A 24,499-nucleotide genomic window follows, 5' to 3' on the forward strand; every position below is an offset into this window, starting at 1 on the left:
TATATGTTACAGGTGTGTGGTTTGGTCCTCTTGTGGACTCCTAACAGTGAGAACAAGGGGTGTCTGTGACTCTTTCGCTAGCTTTTGGGACCCTTCTTCTCTACTGGATTAGCCTTGCCCAGCCTTAATACAAGGGGAAGTGCTTGGTCTACTGCAACTTGATATGCCATGTTTGGTTGATATTCGTGAGAGATGTGGCCCTTTTTGAATAGAAATGGAGAAGGATTGGATAGAGGCAGTTGGAGGGGAGAAACTCAGAGGGCAAACTTGGGTCAAGATGTAAAAACATAAATAAATAAATAAACAAACAACAAAAAAGTTGTTGCACTAAATATGCAAAAAAAAAAAAAACAAACCTGTTTCCCTAACTAAGTTCTTCTTAACCACAAACATCACACACTGATGCCAGGTATGAGCCATGAACAATACGTGCACACCCTCCTCAGGCTCTAAGGCCTCCAGCAGCACCTACTTCCCAGGAGAGCCAGGGCAGACTCGGGCAGATCCACCAGGAAAGAGAAGAACAGAGCCCAGCCCAGAAGCTAAGGAGTCTCTGGTCTTCTGACTTCCCACTGTCCTTTGCTTTGCAAATATCTGCAAAGCAGCTCCCAGAAACAAGCGCAAAGTGAACCACACTCAGCAAGTCAAAGGAAACTGAACCTCAGTGTTAACTGCAACAATCTACACTGGACCAGCATCCATTCCTCTGCTTACCAGCCAACCCCATTTAAATCCTTAAGGAACTCTTCGCCTTACTTTAAAGAGTGTTGTTATAGCAACCATAATAACTTTGGTTTTACTCTGGGGTACCAACAGCAGTTTGTTTGATGCAACACCTTCCCTTTGACGCAAAAAAAGAGACACTAAAAGTCGGTTGGCAGTGTTTCTGTGTACTGGGAAGCAAGTAATTTCTCTTCTTGGGTCCTTAATTTTCCCATGTGAGAAGCAAAAGGGTTGAGGAGCCTCAAGTTCATTGTAGGGGTAGCATTCTGAGGAGACACAGGCACCTAGCTGTGAATCGTCTGCAAGGACCACTTGGTTGAATAGAATTTCATTGCTGTGAAGATTGGAATTGTGCAGGTCCAGAGGCTAATTGCTTTATCCCTGACTAGGTTCTGGTCCTCCGGGAAAGCCATTCCTTGTACCCACCCCACCCTCACCACCCCTCATGCCGAAATTAACATCTTGGAACTCAAGATAAAAAGCCTTTTAGAATCTATTAACTTAGCAGGAGACTAAAAGCTAGGAATGCCACCAGATAGCATCTTGAGTCTACAGAAAAGCTTCCAGCGTTTTTTTCTGTAGCATTTCTCTATACCTGCCTCTCTGATGGACCCACCAACGTATTTTAAGCTTGACTTAATTTATGACTTCCTCTGTTCTGTAAAGCTAGACAGGCTCCCTGTAACCTCTTCCACGCTGGAACATGGAATTTGGGGGTCACCTAAATCTGTGTTCCCAGGCCATGGCTGCTCAAAGTGGCTCCAGAATAAACTATCCCTTCTCCCTAAGTTGAGAGCTGTGGTTTTTACGCTGGCATTACAAAGTTAAACCATGTGGAAAGCAAGGGGAAGGTAAAGACACCTAGGAGGTGAGGGATGAAAGGAGGGGGCCACACATCATAGTTAGCTTTGGGAAACTGGCCTCAGAGTTCTTTCCTTTGCCTGCTTCTCCTCTGCCAAACACGAAAAGCACAGTTACTTCCATGGGACTTATAAATAATAGATAAATTAATTAAATAAAATCAATGAAAACAATGTTTTGTTCTCCAGCGAGGGGCTCAGGAGCAGCGGATTACAAGAGACACTTTCCTCCCAATGGGACTGATGTCAACAGCCCCTGCTTCTGCCCAAACAAAGGCCTCTTAGCGCCGGGATATGAGGCAAAACATCTAAGGCTCTATAGTTGGCCCTAGTTCAACTTGAGAACAAGGGGGCAGCCAGGAGAGCAGAACAAAGTTATGGAAGCAGGATAGGCTGGCGAGCGGGGAATTTCTAAATCTCTCTTCTCTGCTGCACAGGGAACTCTTGAAAGCCGTAACGGAAGGGTGCAGATCCCAATTTGAATTATTTTCTTTGTTTAACTCTCAACTGCTCTGCCTAAGGCGACTGCCTTTTAAGCTAACCGCAGAATCCTTCGGATGAAGGCAGAGCAGCTGGAAGACCCACACTCAGGAGGCTGAACTTTCAGACCTTAGCTTCCTGCCTGTAAAATACAAGGTTCTCTAGTTGTCGCCCAGACCCTTGCAGTAACAATGGTCCATGGCTGGAGGCTGTCCAGCTCTCCTCAGAGACCGCTTAGCCTCTAGAGGAACTATCCGAAGTGACGCATCAGTTAGGCGGGGTGCTGTCACTACTGCACAGGTCGTCCAGGATCCGTTCACCCCACCCCCACCCCATCCTCCGAGCTGCCAAGCCCAGATCTCACTAAGTAAAATCTGGCTGCATGAGTAGACGGAAAGTAAAGCGAAAGCACCCAAAAAACCGACCTACCTCCGCGAGCCTCGGAAACGACAAGAGGACCTGGGTGGCTTTGCGTGAAGAGGAGGAGCCAGTGACACCTGGAGGGTCTAGGCACAGGGACCTCCGAAGCGAAGTGCAAGCGAAACCCAAGACCTCACTGGTGGATTTGGTTTAAATTGGACTATTCTTTTGGTAGGCTAGGGAGGCGCTCGAGATTCCCCAACAGAGGCAATCGCCAGAGCACGGGGACAATGGTGTGTCGGAACGAGTCTGTTTTAAAGGATAACTTACAGACTCTTGGTTCAACCCGCATCTCTAGGAAACCTCGGGGGAGAGGTGAGGGCTTGTCACCTCAAGGCACGTGCCGAAGGGTAGAACACACAAGTGGGGGTGGGGGCTTTGGTAGTTTCTTTCTTGCTTGTTTTTCATTTTAAAATCTACAGGGTTAGTCCGACCCCTCACAGAACACCTTTTCGAAACACCTCTCGCCCTCCAGCAGTGAGTGTCGTCTCCAAGCACCGCACCCACGGGTTTGGCTGGGACAATAACCTCTGCCTGCAGGAGGCTCACCAGGGCTGTTGAGCAGGGCTAGCTGCACCCCCCAGATCCCTAACGGGGCACACGTGCGTTTGTTGTGGTGCATGCGCTCCCTCTCCTTCCACCAGCCTCAGTCTCTGTTACCCCAGTGGGCAAGATAGGAAGGGACCCGCGTTCTGCAACGCAACGGCTTACACAATACAGATGCTGCGTTGCGGGCCCCACACACGTGGATTTGTTATGGGTGTGCAGACTGGCGAGCAGCGGGAGGCCAGGGTGCCTGCCCCTCCCCTGGGCCAGAGACGGACACCCCCAGCCCCGGGCCGCGGCTCTTGCTCAGGCATCGGAGGCTGCCCCTCAGCTCACCCCTGCACCCCTCCTCCCGGCCAGTGCCGCCCGCCTCGCCCCTACTCACTGGCAGCACTCTCAGCCGGGAAGGCGGCAGCCGCTGTGCCCACCGCGCGCTCGAGCCGGCCGGGAGCTCTATTCCCTTTGTTAGGGTCAGGCAGTGCCAGGGCGGCTCCCTAGCCCGGCTTGGTCCTGGACTCCACACCTCCAGGTGCCTCCGAACCTCACCAGGCCGGGGAAGAAGAGTCCGGCACTCAAGCTCCGAGTGAGTCCGCTGAGAAGGGGGCCTTGGGGGAGCAGTGAGGGACTGGGGGGAGGATGTAGTAGCAGGGGTTCGGAGAAGGAGGGAAGAAAAGCACTGCAGACCGGCGGGAGGAAGCTCAGTCTCCGTTATGCAAATAGAGTCGTTAAAACTAGAACTAGAGTCCTTATTCACAGCGGTCTCCAAGCCATACTGGCCCTCTGGGGGTCGCCAGCGAGCAGGCTCAAGGTTAAAGGTGCCTGCTTAGGACTCCCTGTAAAGCAGGGAATCTTGCAGGCCCCCTACAAAGAGCAAGGCTAGTGGGGCGGAGCAATGCGTCAGGCAAGGAAGCCCAAATGCTGTCTCCACCCCTACCCCACCACCTCTGCACGTCCCGAAGTTTTGGATTCGGTGTGGTCTGGGAAAAAAACGCTCTTAACAAGGGTGCATGTGCTGGCCCCACGTAATGACCCTGATCGGGGAAGTCAGTTTAACCCCTCTGAATTTTTTGTGTAGAACACATACATTTTAGACTCTAAAATTTAGAGTTTAACGAAAATTTCCCAACATCAAACGTAGCCAGTACACAGCATCCTCAAACATTCTTTTTTAATTTTTTTTTGAAAGGAAAAATATTCTGGAACCTGCGACCAAGAACTTTTCTCTGCAGGTATGCAAGCAGGCAAGCCTCCACTAAAATGGTAAAGGCAGGCTTCCTTCCACTAGGGTTAGGATAAGACTACTGGAGAAGTCAGGAGGAAACATCTTGTTCAAGAAGCAGCCTGGCAGGCTGACCATATCTGATTACCCAGTGGCCACTTCCGAAAGACTGAAAATGATCTATAAGAGGCCTGGAAGCAGGCATCAGGCTACTCCTTCAGTTCTTCATGTATACCAGAGAAGAGAGGCGCCTTCCAGAGGCGGCAATCCCATCCCAGATACCTGCTGAATATCCGCCTCTGTTGAGAGGGGGATAAAATGGAGCACAAGGGAAGCGGACGACTGCTGGGCTGGGAAAGCAAAATGTCTCCTTGGGAAGACTTCTTGAACCCCAGCACCAGAGCGGGTCTCTTCAATTCCAGGTAGCCACCTCCCACCACCCACCTGGGAAAGGAAAGATTGCATCCTCCTCCCCAGCATCCTTCTTTCAGGCTGCGCTTCCTCCATCCCTTGATTCCAAGCCGCTCTGTTGCTGTCCCTCCCCCCGCCGCTATGGAGGCAGTGGCTTAATCCAGAGACCTGAATCAGAAAGTGCCAGACAGTGAATTCAGGTCTGGGGCCAAGCAGCTATTTGTTCTTGGGTGAGTTCCATAGTCTCCCTGGGCCAGTCTTTCCTCTTCTGCAACGCGGAGATCTAGGGCACAGTACTGTTCTCATGATTATTTGAAATGACTTGTATGAATCGAGTCACTTCAAGTCAACATATCGAGCATGTTCAGAACAGCACATTCTAGAATGTGACTAAACAGTGGCACACAAACTTGGATGTTGGAAGGAGGTGGCTTGTTTCATTCCTGGCTGCTCAGCCCCGAAATAACCACACAGAAACTGTATTCATTAAATCACTGCTTGGCCCATTAGCTCTAGCCTCTTATTGGCTATTATATTAATTTAACCTATTTCTATTCATCTGTATAGCACCACATGGCAGTGGCTAACCAGCAAAGTTTCAGCATGTCTGACTCTGCCAGGGGCTCCATGGCAGCTCTTTCTGACCCCACCTTCCTCCTCCCATTCTATAGACCAAGTCAGTTCTTTATTCATTAACCAATAAAAGCAATACATAGACACAAGGACCTCCCACACCACTCAGATTTTTTATTTGAAAGGGTGCTGACAATTTTCTTATGCTACATTAAGAAGCCTTAAAACGATATTACCGATTGCATGTAGTACATCTTTGTGTTTTGTATTGATTAACGATTGCATGCAGTACATCTTTGTGTTTTGTATTGATTACCGATTGCATGCAGTACATCTTTGTGTTTTGTATTGATTACCGATTGCATGCAGTATATCTTTGTGTTTTGTATTGATTACCGATCGCATGCAGTACATCTTTGTGTTTTTGTATTGATTACCGATTGCATGCAGTACATCTTTGTGTTTTGTATTGATTACCGATTGCATGCAGTACATCTTTGTGTTTTGCACTGATTCTCCCACTGCCATGCTGGAAGATGGAGGCAGGAGCAAGGCGTGTGGGTGAGAGGACTGATTTAGAAATGGACATCAGCGGAGATCTAAGAAGAACCTCAGCAGTGACACTAACTGGGGAAATTAAGAAAGGGCATCTAAACATAGCTACCAGAGGTACAAAGCTTGTGACAGTGTCTCTTGTGCTAAGAGACAGTAGGTGCTAAGCCCGTTCATGAATGAGGAAATTAGGCCACCCACGGCCCCTCAGAAGGCAGAATTTCCTACATTCACTGAAAGCCTCAATCCGTTTTATCAACCTCCTTGGTTCAGCTCAACTTAGGAACTGAGGATCAAGCAATAGGAGAGCAACCCTTTTAAAATGTGGTACAGTCCCTAGTCTTGAGTTCTATTTTCTAGATCTTTGGCCAATTAATGGAGAAAATAAGGGAAGGGGCTCTCTTGGAATTTTGAGCTTGCCGGACTGAAAATAACCACACACCGTGGCAAGCCTAAAAAGAAGTTCTGGGGCTCTGGGACAGACGAGCTGATGCAAAGGAGTGTTCCGAGCAAAATTTCCGGGTGGGATAACCATCTGGTAGCTTTCCCAAGGTGGCTCTCTCATCAGCAGGGTCTCCTGACCTACAAGTGAGAGACGAGATGAAATACTAACTCGGAGGCTATTTTGTAGTCTGTGCCTTGACTGTTGCTTTCCTTAGAGGCACACATCCAGCAACTTAGGCTTCACCATCTGAATGTACCCTCCTCCATTCATATGTGGAAATCTCAAGCCTGCCTCCAGCAATAGCAATAGGAGACAAGGCCTTGCAGAAGCAGAGACGTCATAAGGGTAAAGCCATCTTGAAGGAGACTGATGTCTTTACCAAGGAGACACTGACATGTCCTTCTACCATGTTTAGATGTAGCTAAAAGACACCAGCTACATTCTGGACACCTGTCCTCACTAGTCATTAAAGCTGTGGTCACCTAGACCTTGAACCTACTAGACTCCAGAACAGTGAAAAATAGATCTCTAGTGCTTCAAACAATCTAATTTGTATATTTGTTTGCTGCAGCCTTAATAAACTAAGACACCCCTCAGCGTCTTGGGTCATGCCCTTCCCAGTCATCTCTTCAGGCAGTTTTATTAATGAATATAAATGAGGTCCTTCTCTGTAATAGTCAGTTACAACAAGCCACTTGCAAACAGTATTTCCTTGACACTCTTGAGAAATATCCTGGGGACAAAGGATATGGCAAACGATTAGAAATTTCCTCCCAAATCCTTTTATCCAACCCCCCTGTAGATGCTCACGAAGACCTGGAATATCCGATTTTCATGGTTCTTCTCTGAGCACCTCAGCACACATTGTCCAATATGAGGTTGACTCTGGGACCCAGTGAACTGTGATATGCCTGGGCTGCCCATGTTGACCCTCAGTGCTGCCAAGCTTGAAGATGAAGCTCACACACACAGGGGAGAATATAATGGCCAAGCAAGAAGACAGGAATAAAATAACAAAAATAACAATGTCTCTAAGCACACAAGCGTTCAGCATTTGGATGCAAGGCAGTTTGTGTAAGTATTATCACTAGCCCTCTTTTTGTGAGGGTTGTCCTTAGAAGTCCAGAATTCTCCCAGCATCCATTGATGCTTTCCCTAGTTTTGCCTGAAGTCAATTTTAGTATGATGTTCATACTTGTGGGTGGGGAGATAACTACAGATCTGACTTCAAAGTGTTTTTTAAGAATTATTTTATTTTTAATTATGTGTAAGGGAGGGAGTTTGTAGGCTTGTGCACATAAATACACCTCAGAGACCAGGAGAGAGCATCGGGTTCCCTAGAGCTGGAGTTATAGATAACTGACAGTCACTCATCCTGGGTTCTGGGAACCGAACTCGGGTCCTCTACACAATCAATATCTGTTCCTAACTGCTGAGTCTCCATAAACATTCAAAAAAATTTAATTCCAAACAAGGTGTTGCAGCTCTCTTGGATTGGAGATGGTATTATTACAGAAAATATGTGTTCTTAAGAAGGTAAAATGAAGTCATGTTTTGACATCACAGGGCAAGACTCCCAGGTATTCACTGATAGCGAAACTTTAAGATTCTCTAGGTTGCCAGTGGTGGTGGCACATGCCTTTAATTCCAGCACTTGAGAGGCAGAGGCAGGCGGATCTTTATAAATTCCAGGGTAGACTGGTCAACAGAGTGAGTTTCAGTATAGCCAGGACTGTTACACAGAGAAACCCTGTCTTGAAAAAAAAAAATCAATCAATCAGCCAGCAATAAAGAAATTTCTCTAGGCAGCCTGGTCAACCTCCTACATTCTCATGCCTCCACCCTCAACATTCATCTACCCAGATATTCTCATCTGGACGGCTCTGTTAATTGTATTCTTCTAGAAAATACCAGCTTTCCTTGACATCTCTGAAAAGAAAGGAAGGAAGGAAGGAAGGAAGGAAGGAAGGAAGGAAGGAAGGAAGGAAGGGAAAAAGAAAGGAAGAAGGAAAGAAAGACAAGGGAAGTTGGAGCTGGAGAAATGGCTGAGATCAATAGCACTTACTGCTCTTGCAGAGGATGCTTGCTTAGTTCTCAGCACCCACAAACATCTCTAACTCCAGTTCCAGAGGATCCAGTGCCCTCTTCTGGCCTCCATGGGCACTGGCACACAAATGGTGCATGCATGCATGGGAGCACTTGTACACATCCATAAATCAAATCTATACGGGAGCACTCACACACATCCATAAAAACAAATCTATATGGGAGCACTCACACACATACATAAAAACAAATCTATATAGGAGCACTCACACACATCCATAAATCAAATCTATATGGGAGCACTCACACACATCCATAAAAACAAATCTATATAGGAGCACTCACACACATCAATAAAAAGAAATCTATATAGGAACACTCACACACATATATAAAGAGAAATCTATATGGAAGCACTCACACACATCCATAAAAACAAATCTATATAGGATCACTCACACACATCCATAAAAACAAATCTATATAGGAGCACTCACACACATCCATAAAAACAAATCTATATGGGAGCACTCACACACATACATAAAAAGAAATCTATATAGGAGCACTCACACACATCCATAAAAACAAATCTATTTGGGAGCACTCACACACATACATAAAAAGAAATCCATATAGGAGCACTCACACACATACACAAAAACAAATCTATATAGGAGCACTTGTACACATAAAAACAAATCTATATGGAAGCATTCATACACATACATAATAACAAATCTATATGGAAGCATTCATACACATACATAATAACAAATCTATCTGGGAGCATTCATACACATACATAATAACAAATCTATCTGGGAGCATTCATACACATACATAATAACAAATCTATCTGGGAGCATTCATACACATACATAAAGACAAATATATGGGAGCACTCACACACATACATAATAACAAATCTATATGGGAGCACTCATACACATATATAAAAACAAATCTTATTTAAAATGGAAGTAGGAAACTACCAAAAGGACAATTCACATGAATTTGTATCTTTACATTTGCAACGGGTTTATATATATATATATATGTGTGTGTGTGTGTGTGTTTTTACATACTTTGTGTATTTACATATTTGCATATATATAAATACATCTTTTTTTTCCCTGCTCATGAGCTCCCTTCAGACTCAGTTGCCTGTGCAAACAGGCAAAAAGCAGACTCAAAGGCAGATGCAAGTGAGCATCTGAAGTCCACCAGTGAGTATTAAGCTGGATCTTATCCCCAAGGTCTTTTTCTTTCACACTACCTCTGGCCCCTGCCTGCCAAAGGACCAGTCCCTGTGGTGATGCTCACCTTTGATCCCAGCATTCTGGAGGCAGAGGCTGGTGGATATCTGTGACTTCAAGGCCAGCCTGGCCTACAGAGAGATTTCCAGGACAGTCAGGACAGTTACACAGAGAAACCCTGTTGTTCAAGGCCAGCCTGGTCCACAGAGTGAATTCCAGGACAGCCAGGGCTACACAGAGAAATCCTGTCTCCGGAAAAGGTAGAGGGCTGGGAGGCAGAGACACCTCACCATCTATAGCTGCCAGAACTGCTGTGCTGCAGCCCTGGAGCCAGCCTCATAAACTGCCCCGGCTACCAAACTCATCACTGATTCCAGGAAATAAAGGCAACTCGGGTCATTCGAGGAAGCAAAGGAACTTCTAATAAATTCTCTTATAAAGAGCGGAAAATCGCCTTCCTTGGGGGACTTCTGCAGTGAATACAATCTGCTGTCTACTCTTTGTTCTGAGAGCCACTGTCAGAAAAACTGGCAGGGTAGTTCAGGCTTTGCGTAAGAGACTACTTGAGTTCTAGAAACTTCTTTGAAGCTAACTAATGCTTTAGGGGAGAAATGGAACAATACTTTGTGCCTGTTGATCATTTGTTTCAAACTTCCTTCCTTGCATGAGACCTCGTGTTATTATGGTTTTTTTTTTTTATTCATTTATACTTATGTTTCGCTGAAACCTTTGCTCACTGACATGTCTAGACATTGGGTCTGGTTCATTTCAGTGCAAGATGTTCTTTATTTCCAAGTTTTTAATGGGGGAAAAAGGGGGCATTTTAAAAATAAACTTTGAAATAACTTTTTTTTCCTTTTTCTGATTTTCCCAGTAACATGCACTTTAGGAAATTTAAAAAAGGTCCAGTGAATATACAAAACAGAGAGGAAAATCATCAGTCTATCAACCACAAGCAAAGCTAACCTTTTGGCCTTGCTCCATCCAGCTATTTCCTGTGCGAGTTTCTTGGGCTTTCTGTAGCTAAGATTACAGTGTGTGTATAGCGATACCCTGCATTTCCCCTCCTTGAGAGCACGCCATCAGTATTTCTGGTGTGAACTTGAGAGCAGATATTTTTTAAAATCCATTTTAGCCTTTACTAGATGCAAAACAATGTCGTCAGGCAAATTTTTTGTGGTTATCGATCTGGCCTTCAGCCGTAGGATAGAAGATTGAGCTTAGTGGTGAAGTATCCTGACTCTGTATGGGGCTGTTTGAATTTGAAGCTTGGCTCTGCTTTGTAACCTTGGGGAAAAAACATTACTTACCCTCTTCTGGCTCTTTCTCCTGGCTGTAAGATGAGGATGGTAGTGCCCACTTCATGAGGCTGTTCTAGAGACTACAGGAGTTGATTGTAAGAGCAGTGTTTACAGCAATGCCTGGCATAGGTAGCACCAAGTGAGTGAGGATGCAGCTACTGGAGCATCGTTCTAACCAGCCCTCTCCGACAGCTGCACACCAAGGTTGTTTACAAAATTCCAGCTAGTCTAAATGATTTGCAGTAAGTCTTTTGCCAAATGCACGAGGGGAAGAAAGATAAACTTACGTCTTATTGGGAAAGGACCAGACATCAAGATGTGATTAAGAAATGTAAGCTCAAGGTTGTCCACTCTCTCCATATATATTCAATATGGTTCTTGGGGTTCTAACTAGAGGGATAAGACTACAAAAGAAGATCAAGGGGATACAAATCGGAAAAGAAGTCATATCTCACTATTTGCTGAGGTTGTGGGGAAAAGGGAACACTTCTGCATTGCTGGTGGAGATGCAAGCTGGTACAAACCCCTTTGGATGTCAGTGTGGTATTTTTCTCAGAAAATTAGGAAACAACCTTCCTCAAGACCCAGTAATACCACTTTTGGCTATATATCCAAAGGCTGCTCAATCATGCCTCAAGGACATGTGTTCAAATCAGCCATGTTCATAGCAGCTTTGTTTGTCATATCCAGAACCTGGAAACAACCTAAATGCCCCTCCATCGAAGAATGGATAAGAAAAATGTGGTACATTTATACATTTTTTTCTACACAGCAGAAAAAAATTAACGACAGCCTGAATTTTGCAGGAAAATGGACGGAGCTAGAAAACATTTAGTGAAGTAACCCAGACCCAGAAAGACAAATATCACATTTACTCACTCATAGGTAGATTTTAAACAGAAAGCAAAGAAAGCCAGCCTACAAACCACAATCCCAGAGAACTTAGACAACAATACGGACACTAAGAGAGACTTACATAGATCTAATCTACATGGGAAGTAGAAAGTATAAAAAGACAAGATCTCCTGAGTAAATTGGGAGCATGAGGACCTTGGGGGAGGATTAAAGGGGGAAGGGGAGAGGCAGGGAGGGGAGCAGAGAAAAATGTAGAGTTCAAAAAATATCAATAAGCAAAAAAGAAATAATCTCACCATAAAAATGTCTTCCTAGAGGCAATAAATAATGGTGACATTTTGGTAAACTTGATTAAAGTTCCTTAAGATTGGGGCCTGTTTCTCATTGTCTTTTGGTCCCTTAACCTAGCCTAGATCCTTCTGGGCCTACTGAGTTTAGTAGATGTCAACTGTATAAATATTACTGTGGTAGTTTGAAAGAAAATGGAATCCCAAAGGATTGGTACTATTAGGAGGTGTGGCCTTGTTGGAGGAAGTATGTCACTGTGGAGGTGTGCTTTGAAGTCTCATATATGTTCAAGCCACGCCCAGTGAGACAATTCACTTTCTGTTGCCTTTGGATCAAAATGTAAAGACTCTCAGTTCCAGCATCATGTCTGCCTCAATGTTGCCTTGCTTCCCAACAGGACCATACTTGACTAAACCTCTGAACTATAAGCTGCCACCCCAGTTAAATGTTTTCCTTTATAAGAGTTGCTATGGTTATGATGTCTCTTCACAGCTATAGAAACCCTAACTGACTCATGGACTCTGGACCGACAGCTAGGGAGCCTGCATGGGACTGACCTAGGCCCTCTGCACATGTATGACAGTTGTGTAGCTTTGTCTGTAAGACTGCTAGCAGTGAGGGCAGGACCTGTCCCTGGTGCTTAGCTGGCTTTGGGAAACCTGTTCCCCATGCTGCATTGCCTAGTCCAGCCTTGATGCAGGGGAAGGAGCTTGGCCCTACCCCAACTTGGTGTGTCCTGCTTTGTTCAAGCTTATGGGAGGTCTGTCCCTTTCTGAAGGGAGAAGGAAAAGTGGAAGGGGAGGGAGGTAGATGGGAGGTGTAAGGGGGGGAACAGGAAGAGAGGAGGGAGGTAAAACTGTGGTCAGTATGTAAAATAAATGGGAAAAAAAGTTAATACAATTAAAAAAAAAACCTTAGCTAAGACAGAAATCCTGACAAGAAACAAAGTTTTGAGTAGGGTATGTTGACTTAACTTTGTAACCCCCAGCACTTGTGAGGTGGAGGCAGGAAGATCAGAAGTTCAAGGCTAGCCTTGGCTACATACTAAGTTTTCAGCTAGTTTGGGTTACATGAGTTTCTGTCCATAGAGTTTTCCTTTTGAACACATACTCTGCTTTTCTTTCTTTCTTCCTTCCTTCCTTCCTTCCTTTCTTTCTTTCTTTCTGTCTGTCTGTCTTTCTTTCTTTAGCTTACCTTTCTTTCTTTCTTTTTTAACCAGTGGCCAAATTTTACTGTCCTCCTCATGCATTCTTGAGACTTACTTCCATGGATATGTATCTTTTTTTAAAATTTTCTCTTATTTTTCTCCACCTCATTCAATCTTTTAATTGATTTTATTGAGCTATACATCTTTTTCTGCTCGCCTCCTTCCCTTTCCCCTCCTCTTCTGCCCTTTCCTATGGTCCCCATGCTCCCAATTTACTCAAGAGCTCTTGTCTTTTTCTACTTTCCATGTAGATTAGATTCATGTATGTCTCTCTTAGGGTCCTCTTTGTTGTCTAGGTTCTCTGGGACTGTGAATTGTAGGCTGGCTTTCTTTGTTTTATGTGTGAGCACACATGATATTTGTCTTTCTGGGTCTGGGTTACCTCACTCAATATGATATTTTCTAGATCCATCCATTTGCCTGCAAATTTCAAGATGTCGTTATCAGTGTTTTTGATCTTGGCCATTCTTACAGGTGTAAGATGAAATCTTAGAGTTGTTTTTATTTGCATTTCTCTGATGAGTAAGGATGTCGAACATTTCCTTAAGTATCTTTCAGCCATTTTAGATTCCTCTGTTGAGAATACTGTTTAGATCTGTACTCTATTTTTTTATTGGATTATGTGATCTTTTGGTGTCCAATTTCTTGAGTTCTTTGTATATTTTGCACATCAGACCTCTGTCTGATGTGGAGTTAGTGAAGATCTTTTCCCATTCTGTAGGCTGCTGTTTTGTCTGATTGACCGTGTCCTTTGCTTTACAGAAGCTTTTCAGTTTCAGGAGGTCCCATTTATTGTTTCTCTCAGTGTCTGTGCTGCTGGGGTCACATATAGGAAGTGGTCTCCTGTGTTCAATCATACTTCCCACTTTCTCTTCTATGAGGTTCAGTGTGGCTGGTTTTATGTTGAGGTCTTTGATCTGATGATATTATTTCTAAGGTGGACAGAGACCACATGTGGACAGAGACCACAAAAATGCCCAATTGTGACCAACCGTAGGTACAATAACATTGATTCTTCCATTCTCTCCTAAGGAAAACTCCATTAGCAATGCCATTTGATAGGACTGTTGTGGACACCAGGGACGTTGTCCATAAAGTACACAGGAGCACATGCTTCACCACATGAGTCCTCTAAGCCCAACAGCAGCCATGATCCAGGCACTTTGCTGAGCCCTTTGCAAACACCATCACTTGAACCATACGAGATGAGTGCTATCAATGCCATTAGTCATAGTTTATAGTTGAGGTAACTGGGAGGTAAGCAACATCACCAGGGCCACACAGAAGTGTTGGCGTTGGATTTGTAACCAAGACATGAAACCAATTATAGTAAGCTGACGACCAGAGGTGGTTGGCGGCCTTACAGGTCCTCGCTTATCCTCATGAATTTTATACATCTCTCCCTCAAGGAAGAGCCACTATTTCACAAAAGCCACACCTTACACGGTGGAAAGGAAGGAGAAAAGTGTGTGACATTCTACCCCCGGTTCTCACGACCCACCCTGCCAAGATATTCCCTCCTGGGTCTCAGTTTTCTACTTTAATGAAATAAAGGCAGGTAGTCTGTTGTTTCTGAGCTTGGCTGACCAGCAAGAATTGCATTCCCCTCCTCCTCCAGATCCAGTGTTGTCTGTGGGTGGTACGCCTCCCCCGGTGAGAAGGTGACCAAGTTGGTGATGGTTCCCTCCTTCTGACTCCTCTCAGAGAAGTTCCTCCACACAGAGAAAAGTCAGTCCCAAGGCCTGAGGACAGAGGAGCTCAGTAAGAAACAGAGCTCTGCGCCGCTGTCCTTGAAGGACTCTGCCACTACTTGTTCAGGCTATTGAAACAGAGGCAGGGCTAAAGCCTCAGTCCCATTCTTCATCACAACCATCACCCAAATTAACTGGGCACAAACAGCAGGGCAATAAATCTTACTTTTTAATTATTGTATGTGTGTGCGTGTGTGATGTGTGTGCACACACGTGTGTGCCATGGAGTTTATGTGGAAGTCAGAGGATAATTTTTCAGTATTGTTTTTTTTTTCCTTCTGCCTACATTCCAGGAATTGAACTCGGGTCACCAGGCTTGCTTCTGCAGCCAGTGCTTTTATACACTGAACAGTATCACTAGTCCAGTAAATTTCAGGAAGAAAAGGCATATTTCTGCATCCCTGGACTCTCCCCTAAAGTTTCCATATTTCCTGGGAGACCACATCTGTTCTCTATCTGTCTTGTATAGGTCTTAACATAAACCTTTGACAGCTTCTAATTAGATCCCTGCACGTTACAGCCATGCCTGGCAGGGACTGATGAAAGTTTCACGACTTGAATTAATCCACAACCAACTCAGTGAAAGTCTAAGCGTGTGGAACGTCAGATATGCATTTGGGAATCACTGGCAGTCCTCACTGCCGGAAACAGCCCTTGCAGGATGTAGCATTACCCATTACAGCCCTGCTTGGTGATGTCATGCGACATTCAACTGTCCGGTTCAATTAGCAAGCCGATAGCTCAGAAGGATAACAGCAACCTGATGGTCTCGTAGCACTACAGGTCATGACCCAAAGGCTTCTATCTGAAAGGAACAAGCTTCCCAACATGACCACAGATGCTGATGGTTTCTGAGCATTTGTGCTGGAGGATGCAGATGCAGGAGCCAAGTACCCAAACCTTCTGGCCCTGTTCGAGATACTAATAAGGAGCCAGAAGGCAGATCCCCCCAAATACCTGTAGAGCTGAAGGGGAGAAACACCAGGAACTTCTGAGGATCTTCCATAAGGGCACCTCCAAGAGAAAAGAGAACCTACTCCCAGCTTTCCGACTTGCCCTAGTGCCCAGGGGTCAGGAGGAAGGTCTGGAGCCCACCTCTTCACAGTGATGGGAAAGGGGCATAAAGTGATAGCTGGAGACTGCGGAGCAGGCGCAGAAAGGTCTGAAGGAGATGAGGGGGCCAGAAGACGGGAGCCTCTCGTCGGGAAAAGTTTATGTGGCACCGGGCCTACAACAGCTCATTCCTCTCACCCTGTTCTCCCCGTGGAGGATAAAGTACTTTACAACTCTGGGGTTCTCATCAGCTAAGATACAAGTCTTCAATTTTGGGGTCCTGAAGGGAAATAGAGCATAGTCAAATTAGAATCTGGGATCTCCAGAATGATCAGAGAGACGATAATGACGTCCTCAAATTACTAAGCCAATAACCGAGCTATGCATCATTGGGAATTAGATAACTAAGGTTTAAGGAATTAGAACAACTGCCAAAGGCTTGTAATTGCCAGCGCTGTGTGACTGCAAAGCCGTGCTTTACCCACCACGCCCTTCAGGTTTAGCCTCGCATCCTTGTATGCAAAGATGTGTCTTTGCCATTGGAACGTTCTTAGACTTTTCCATCCCTCTGACTCACCTCATCCCTCTTAGCTCTCACGAGTACAGCCCATTTCCCAAGGCCTGGTTCATCTCTGAATTCTCTGGGAACCTCAGATCCGCAGCTCTTCATGCCTTCAGCAAAGTATTCAGCATGTGCAGAATTTCCCGAAACCATGGCCTTTCAATTATTGTTCCTTTAAATTCTTCATTCAGGGAACCCTGCAAAAGAGGAGGCAGGAAGAATGTGAGAGCCAGAGGGGATGGGGGAGAAACAAAGAAACAAGACCTTCTAGACACAGCAGGACATGAACACACGAACTCTCAGAGACTGAGGCAGCTTAAGCAGGGCCTGCAGAGGTCTTCACCTGATGGGGTCCTACAGCTGAAAGAAGCAGTCACATGTCCCCACCCGTAACCCAGAGGCTATTTCCAATTGACAGCCACTTGCAGATGAAGGAGTGGTTTTTTTCCAAGGGGAAACAACTCTTAAGGGTAGGCCCCATCCCCAGCAAGCAGATGTGCGCCAGAAAATAAACACAACGGCCTCTTTGTTCCTTGTCTCATGATTCCATGTCAGGGCTGCTTTCTTTCCTTTTTTTAGTTTTATAACTTCTACTTTTATTTCTTTTATTTTCTCTCTTTTTAATACTACCGCCCTTTTGCATATATGTTATACTTCTGGTTTTCTGTTTTATGGGATTCCTGCGTGTGTAAATGAATAGGTCTTTGCAGATATATTTGTTTCTTGTGGCCTTTTTTCGGAATATTTTCCTTCTGTTTGTTTGTTTTGTCCTATTCTTATGTGTTAGTTTTTTATCATAATATTTTAAATATTATATTATATTTCCTTAGAAGCCTGTTTGTTCTTATGAGAGACAGAAAAGGGTTGGACCCAGATGGGAAGAAAGGTGGGGAGAAACTGGGAAGAGCAGAGGGAGAAGAAACAATAACCAGGGTATATTATATGAAATAAAACTATTTTCAATAAAAGAAAAATAATAAATTATTCATTCAACATATCACTATGAAATTTGGATTTTATGGGCTTTTAAGTGAACACATAAAGTGAATACGAAGTGTGCCATAAAACCCACTTTGCTTCATTTAAAAATATAACACAAATCATGATAAATTTTTATTTGTCAGGTTTAGAGACGTGAACTCACTCAGAACAGAAGCATGGCTCCTATCTCAGCCACGCCCCCCCTGGGTAAGGGACTGCAGAGCATCTCTTCGTTCTTGGCCAGCGCCCACGGATAAGGAAGAAGGACACTGCTCCTGGCTTCAGCCATGGCCAGAAAGCAGATTTGTTCCTTCTTAGCCAGTATTTCCTCCTTGATGCTGTTCCACTAGGCTGGTGACACCGCTTATTCCCTAATAATCAGGCAGTTAGTAACTCAGAGTCATGGCGGCAACCAGAACACAGTTTAAATCCAGGTTTGCTTTTTACTAGCACTGTACAGTGTTTTTGAGGAAAACACCATCTCTCTGGCCCCGAGGAGTAAAACATCACACAACAGTACTGCATGAGCTTGGGTCCTTCGGTACTCCACTTTGGATGGGGGTGAGGGGAATGAGAGTCTTTTTTTTTTCAGTAGTGTAACCACTGGCTAGTGGCCCATGATCTAATAAACAACCATCCCTAACCATGCTCATGGGGGCAACCTTAATAAAACTCAGTGGGTCACAAAACAAAAAAAAAGAAAGAAAGACATGAAAGCAGGAGGTGAACTTGTTGGGAAGAAACAGATGTTCAGAGGGAGTGGGTGGAGAATAGAAGAAGGTAGTAATATGTGTAGGAGGAGAGAGCCACTTGTTGGTTCCCAGGCGCCCAGCTAGCTTAGACCCAAAATAATCACACAGAAAACATATTAATTAAATCATTGCTTGGCCCATTCGCTCTGGCTTCTTATGGGCTAACTCTTACATATTAATTTAACCCATTTCCATTAATCTGTGTATTGCCTTGTAACAGTGGCTTACCAGCAAAGTTTTGGCATGTCTAACTCTGGCGGTGGCTCCATGGCATCTCTCTGACTTTGACCTTCTTTCTCCCAGCATTCAGTTTAGTTTTCCCCACCTAGTTCTGTTTTTCCTTGCCATAGGCTCAAAGCAGTTCTTTATTCATTAATCAATAAAAGCAACACACAGACAGAAGGACCTCCCACATCAAATGTGGGGTCAGAGAGATGGTCTAGTGGATAAGAGCATTTGCTGTTCTTTTAGAAGACCAGTGTTCAATTCCCAGCACCTATTTGGCAGTTGACAATCATCAATAACTTGGCTCTAAGGGATCTGACACCCTCTTCTGGTCAACATGGGAATCAGGCACGTATATGGTGTACAGGAAGGAAGGAAGGAAGGAAGGAAGGAAGGAAGGAAGGAAGGAAGGAAGGAAAAGGATGGAAGGGAGAGAGAGAGAAAGAAAAAGAAAGAGAAGAGGTAATGAAAGTGGCTATGATCAGAAACATTATACATATGTAGTCAAAAACTACATTTTTAAAATTAAGTAACCAGACTAACGAGGCAGCTCAGCAGTGGAGGGTGTGTACTGCTTCTCTTGCAGAGGACTGGAATTTAATTCCCGACATCCACATCAGCAGCTTTTAACTACCTATAATTCCTGCTCCATGTGAATGTGATGCCCTCTGCTGGCCTTTGCATATACTGCATGCATGTGCACAACACACACACACACACACACATACACACATAAAACTTAAAAATAAAAAAAAATTTTTGTTAAAACTGATAATAGTGGGTGATTGCCCCACACTTGTAGAATGCCAAAGATGATTTTGTCTCCCTTGCGAAGAAGCTGACCCCAGAGTGGTCAAGAAACCACCCTGTGTTTAACAGTTACTCATCAAGCAAAGCCTGGGCTCCATGTTCCAGCTCTCTTTCTGCTGCCTTCTAGAAACTGCTAAGGTCTTGCTGAGTACCACCTAGGAACTGGGTACATGTGGCTTGGAGATGGAAGAAGACAAAGGCTAAAGCTCGGACTTCCAAGAGCAGACTGAATGGAGAAACAAAGTTGCTTCCCGACAGCCACAAAGATACTTCAGAACTGCAGAGCTAAGTGGGGAATACTGGTAATAAATACAAACACTAAGTGGACAGCCCAGACTGTAAGCAACCTCCAAGAGACAAGTATTCAGCCAAGAGTCTGTCAACAGCAAGCTACATCTTGCTGGAGGACCGTGTTTGTCACTGTGAACATCAGAGGATGTATAAACCTGGATAGTGTACATCTATCACTGGATGTGACCCCTTAACACAATCAAGGGACACTGTAACAAGGTATATGAGGATGCTACTGTTCCAGGCTCTTTGAATCCACAGAGGGAGCAGTCAGCAATCACACAGGGCATAATACAGCAAGGGTAAAAGCTGGTTACAGCCCTTTGCTGTTGTTATCAAGTGTTACACATAATGTAGAATTGCATCTGCTGTGCTTGGACACAGTTAGCAGTGAAATGTCTTTGCTTACCTCAGGGTCACCACAGACATTTGAGGACTGTATCCTGGTACACAGTTACAACAGCTGTGGTGTCAGTAGCCTGTCATAGTCTGAGGGCACCACCCCAGTAGATACAGTTCATCTAGCCAAAGTGCTATCGAGATTGCCATTGCGTTGGCCACTTCGTCATCCCTGGAACAGCCTGGCAGAGGCAGCAGGTATAACCATCAGTGCAGTGTGACTCTGGAGCCACCGAGGTCGGGACTGTGCTTCAGGTTTCTGTAGGTAAAATGGGTGGTACTGGGAAGATAAACTGAGATGATCTTTAGGAAGTACTTATGAGACTTGGCCTTGGTTACTATACTAGACAAAACTGAATGAACTGATATTTGACAAACATATACATTCATACAGGCATATTTTAGTGACTGTTCTTGGGGTCACAGGAAGAAAAGATTCCTGCAGGCTAGAGTGTTCAGCGAAGATTTCCTTCAGAGGCCAAGTACCTAAGTTACTATAGGATTCAGAACAAATGCAAAGACAAATGCGTCCATTCTCAGAATCTCTCTTTGATAGACACATTAAAGCTGGTTCTTTTTTATTGATCTCTACATTTTTCTCTGCTCCCCTCCCTGCCTCTCCCTTCCCCTTCAATCGTCTCCCATGGTCCCCATGCTCCCAATTTACTCAGGAGATCTTTTTTTTTTCCTCAGGAGATCTTGTCTTTTTCTACTTCCCATGTAGATTAGATTCATGTATGTCTCTCTTAGGGTCCTCATTGTTGTCTAGGTTCTCTAGGACTGTGAACTGTAGGCTGGTTTTCTTTATGTTTAAAAACCATTTATGAGTGAGTACATGTGATATTTGTTTTTCTGGGTCTGAGTTACCTCACTCAAAATGATGTTTTCTAGCTCCATCAATTTTCCTGCAAAATTCAAGATGCCGGGTTTTTCTGCTGTGCAGTACTCCCTTGTGTAAATGTTCCACATTTTCCTTATCCATTCTTTAGTCAAAGGGTATTTAGGTTGTTTCCAGGTTCTGTCTATGACAAACAAAGCTGCTATGAACATAGTTGTGCACATGTCCTTGTGGTACAATTGAGCATCCTTTGAATATATACCCAAAAGTGGTATTATTGGGTCTTGAGGAAGGTTGTTTCCTAATTTTCTGAGAAATCACCACACTGACATCCAAAGGGGCTGTACCAGCTTGCATACTCACCAGCAATGCAGAAGTGTTCCCTTTTCCCCACAACCTCTCCAGCATAAGTTGTCATCAGTCTTTTTGATCTTGGCCATTCTTACAGGTGTAAGAATTTTGCTGGGCATTGCATTGAATCTGTAAATTGCTTTTGGTTAAAGATGTTTTTTTAATGTGTCAGCATAATTATTGTTGGAAACTGCCTCAAACACTGAGCTATTAAACACAGTTTTGTAAATCTCTAAAATACATGTATCCATTAAAATATTTTTTAACAATGCAATATAAATAGTGCCATCTCAAGTTTAAAAATTCTACAAGGGAAGAAGAGACATAAGTGACTCTTTAAATCTTTCTTAATTTTCCAAGTTGTCTACAGCAAGCATATAAATATAACTTTATAAAAATAATTTCTTTATTGTGGTAATACATGTCTAACATAAAATTTGCCGTTTTATTTTTTTTTCTTTAAGTCAGGGTCTCACTATTTAGCCTTTGCTAACCTAGAATTCTCTATGTAGATAGTTCCTACTCTGCTTACTGAGTGCTAGGGTTAAAGGCATACCTTTATCGTCTTAGCCATTTTTTGAAAATACAATTTAATTAATAATATATTTGGTTGATCAGTTTCCTTTAAACAACAGAATCCAGAAAACAATTTTAAGTTTTAAGTTTTTTAAATCCACTTATCATCCTAATATGCAGATTCGCTTGGAAACACACATAACTGCACTCACAAATAATCATTTTCTGGCTGAATGGTGAGATGTGATTCTCAGAGCCCTGCTGTGTGAGGTGAGGCAAGCATGGCCACCCAAGCCTCGCCCTTGCCCACAGGCCCCTCCACTGTTTGCCCTCACAACCCCTCACCACCGTCTCTTCATGCTTCCCTCTTCTGCCCAGACTTGGTGGGCTGCAGAGGGGAGAGCAGGGTGCGCTGGGGATGGGAACAGCAGCATCGGTTTGGCCACATCTTAATAAACCCCAGAAAGCTGGCAGCTCCTTTAGAAACGACAGTACCTGGGCCGACTGTCTTGACTGCTGGCCCAGCTAGCCAAGGCAACAGGGAAAACCCTCTCAGCCTTCTAGGTGAGGAGCAGGAGAGGTCATGAGCCACCCGGGCCATGAGGCCTAAGCTTAAAGAGAAAAAACCAAGCCGTATCTCAAGTCAGCTGACAGGGTTCTTCAAAGGGCTTTATGTAAGAAAATTATATCCGGCTCTTTCTGACCAGGCAGCCTCAGCAGTGAGCAACGCAGCCATGGTCAAGATTAAGGCTCGGGACCTGGGCAGCAAGAAGAAGGAGGAGCTGCTAAAACAACTGGACGATTTGAAGGTGGAGCTACCCCAGCTTCGCATCGCCAAGGTGACAGGCGGCGCGTGTCCAAGCTCTCCAAGATACGAGTTGTCCGCAAATCCATCACCTGTGTTCTCACCGTCATTAACCAGACTCAAAAGGAAAACCTCAGGAAATTCTACAAGGGTAAGAAGTACAAGCCTCTGGACCTGCGACCTAAGAAAGCTAGAGCCGTGCGCCGCAGGCTCACCAATCACGAGGAGAAGCTGAAGACAAAGAAGCAGCAGCGGAAGGAGAGGCTGTATCCGCTTCGCAAGTATGCGGTCAAGGCCTAATGGAAGGGCAATAAAGTACAAGACTGGAAAAAAAATTATATCCGGGTTTCAGATGGGAGGCAAAAGGTAGCAAAAACCACAAAAATGCCTGAGGAGAGAAATGGTGAGAACCTGCGTCGGACACAATAGAAAGAATAGCCTTTGCTTGATAAAGATACAGGCTTGCTTTTGGCTGGCTTTTAGAGCCTGGAGCTGGCACCTTTGTGGACTACTGTTCTGCTTTGGAAACCGCTGAAACCCCCTCTTCCTCAAACAAAGGCCCGGAATCATGACTAGCTGAAGTTGTCAGCTCCTGTGTTGTCAGGATCCTCAGCGGGTCTCCTACCTGCCCTCCTGACCTTCTGGCTGCAGGCTGGCTTTTCCAGAAAACAATAATGTTCTGTGTTTAATAGGAACCAACACTTCTGAGCCCAGGAGGGTAAACATGGGATCTGGCCCTAGGACACGGAAGTCTAAGATACAGGCCTGACGAAGTTTGGGCACCTGCTCCGGAGCTCTGGGGTGATACCTGTGTGGCATGGCTCACATCAGTTTCGTGTCCTCCCTTCATGAGTCACTCAATGCAGGACCCCAGGAAGGGCAGGGGTACCTGGGAAGCCACTCTGCGGTAAGACCATCTAGAAGTCCAGCCGGGCTGCAGGGCAGCAAACCTTCTCTCAGGGCCAGTTCCAAACGATGTTTCCTCAGCATCATTTCACCTACCCACCCCTGACCCCTTTGAGCTTCTGGCCAGGCCACCTCTTTCCATCTCCCTCACCACCTTTGAGAATCAAACAGAAAATCCAGGGAGGCTTGCCAGCATGGCCTCAGAGAAGTCAGCCGGAAGAAGTTTAGACGTGGGAAAAGCTACTTATCTGTAATTGTAGCCGCAGGCATCCATAATTAAGAAGGCAATTTACTTCCAAGACAATTGTATAATGCCTTCCTTGCTGAAGGATGTTTTAGGGGTTTTCTGCTGTGCCAAATAATATTCGGTTCCCACTTCTGCATGAAGTCACCTAAAATCGAGCATGTTCAATCAAGAAGATAGAAAGGCTTGGTGAGATGTGTGCATGCCCTCTCCACCTAGATTTGGGCTTCGCACTCACAAGGGCTCGCTTGTCTCAGAAAAGCTCATATGTGGGTTAGGAAACAAATGATAACGGTTATCTGAAGTCCTCTTGGGGTGCTGTGCAGAATCTGCAGTCTGTCCCAAGCCAGGGGCCCAGGAGGTGTTCCTTTAATGTTTGTTGAACGAAGCTGCTGTGCAGACCTGAATCTGCCATAATTACTGTCTTAGCTGGTTTCTATTGCTGTGATAAAACACCATTACCAAGAGCAATATACAGAGAAAAGGGTTTATTTTATTTTAAATGTCCAGTTAACCGGCTATCATGGCAAGAAGTCATGCCCAGAATTCAAACAGGGTAGGAGCCAGGAGTCAGGAACTGATGCAGAGGCCATGGAGGGATGCTGCTTACTGGCTTGCTCACCATAGCTTGCCTTGCCTGCTTTCTTATACACTCAAGGATAACTTGCCCAGGGATGGCCTTCCCCCATTAATCACTAATTTAAAAGATGCCTCACAGGCTTGCCTACAGCCCCGTCTTATGGAGGCATCTTCTCAACTGAGAGTCCCTCTTCCCAAAGGGCTCTAGCTTGTGGCAAGCTGATATAAAACAAGCAGAACAAGCTTCCACA

General features: G+C 44.7%; 1 protein-coding gene and 1 pseudogene across 4 annotated transcripts in view; one reads left to right on the forward strand and one right to left on the reverse strand.

Moving 5' to 3' along the window:
• The window catches only part of St6gal1 (ST6 beta-galactoside alpha-2,6-sialyltransferase 1), a 139,952-nt gene extending 136,032 nt beyond the window's left edge, over positions 1–3,920 (reverse strand). The window contains exon 1 of one of the 4 annotated variants that reach the window (XM_075967773.1): positions 3,415–3,920. The gene's annotated coding sequence lies outside the window, so the exon portion shown is untranslated. Of the gene's footprint in view, positions 1–2,492; positions 2,626–3,414 lie in introns of those variants that run through there. The other 3 variants (XM_075967768.1, XM_075967780.1, XM_075967785.1) reach the window with 3 other exon arrangements.
• Positions 3,921–22,448: 18,528 nt separating this feature from the next.
• On the forward strand, positions 22,449–22,854 carry LOC142839597 (large ribosomal subunit protein uL29 pseudogene; annotated as a pseudogene).
• The last annotated feature ends 1,645 nt before the right edge of the window (positions 22,855–24,499 follow it).

The sequence above is a fragment of the Microtus pennsylvanicus genome, chromosome 1, assembly GCF_037038515.1.
Source record: "Microtus pennsylvanicus isolate mMicPen1 chromosome 1, mMicPen1.hap1, whole genome shotgun sequence".
NCBI lineage: Eukaryota > Metazoa > Chordata > Mammalia > Rodentia > Cricetidae > Microtus > Microtus pennsylvanicus.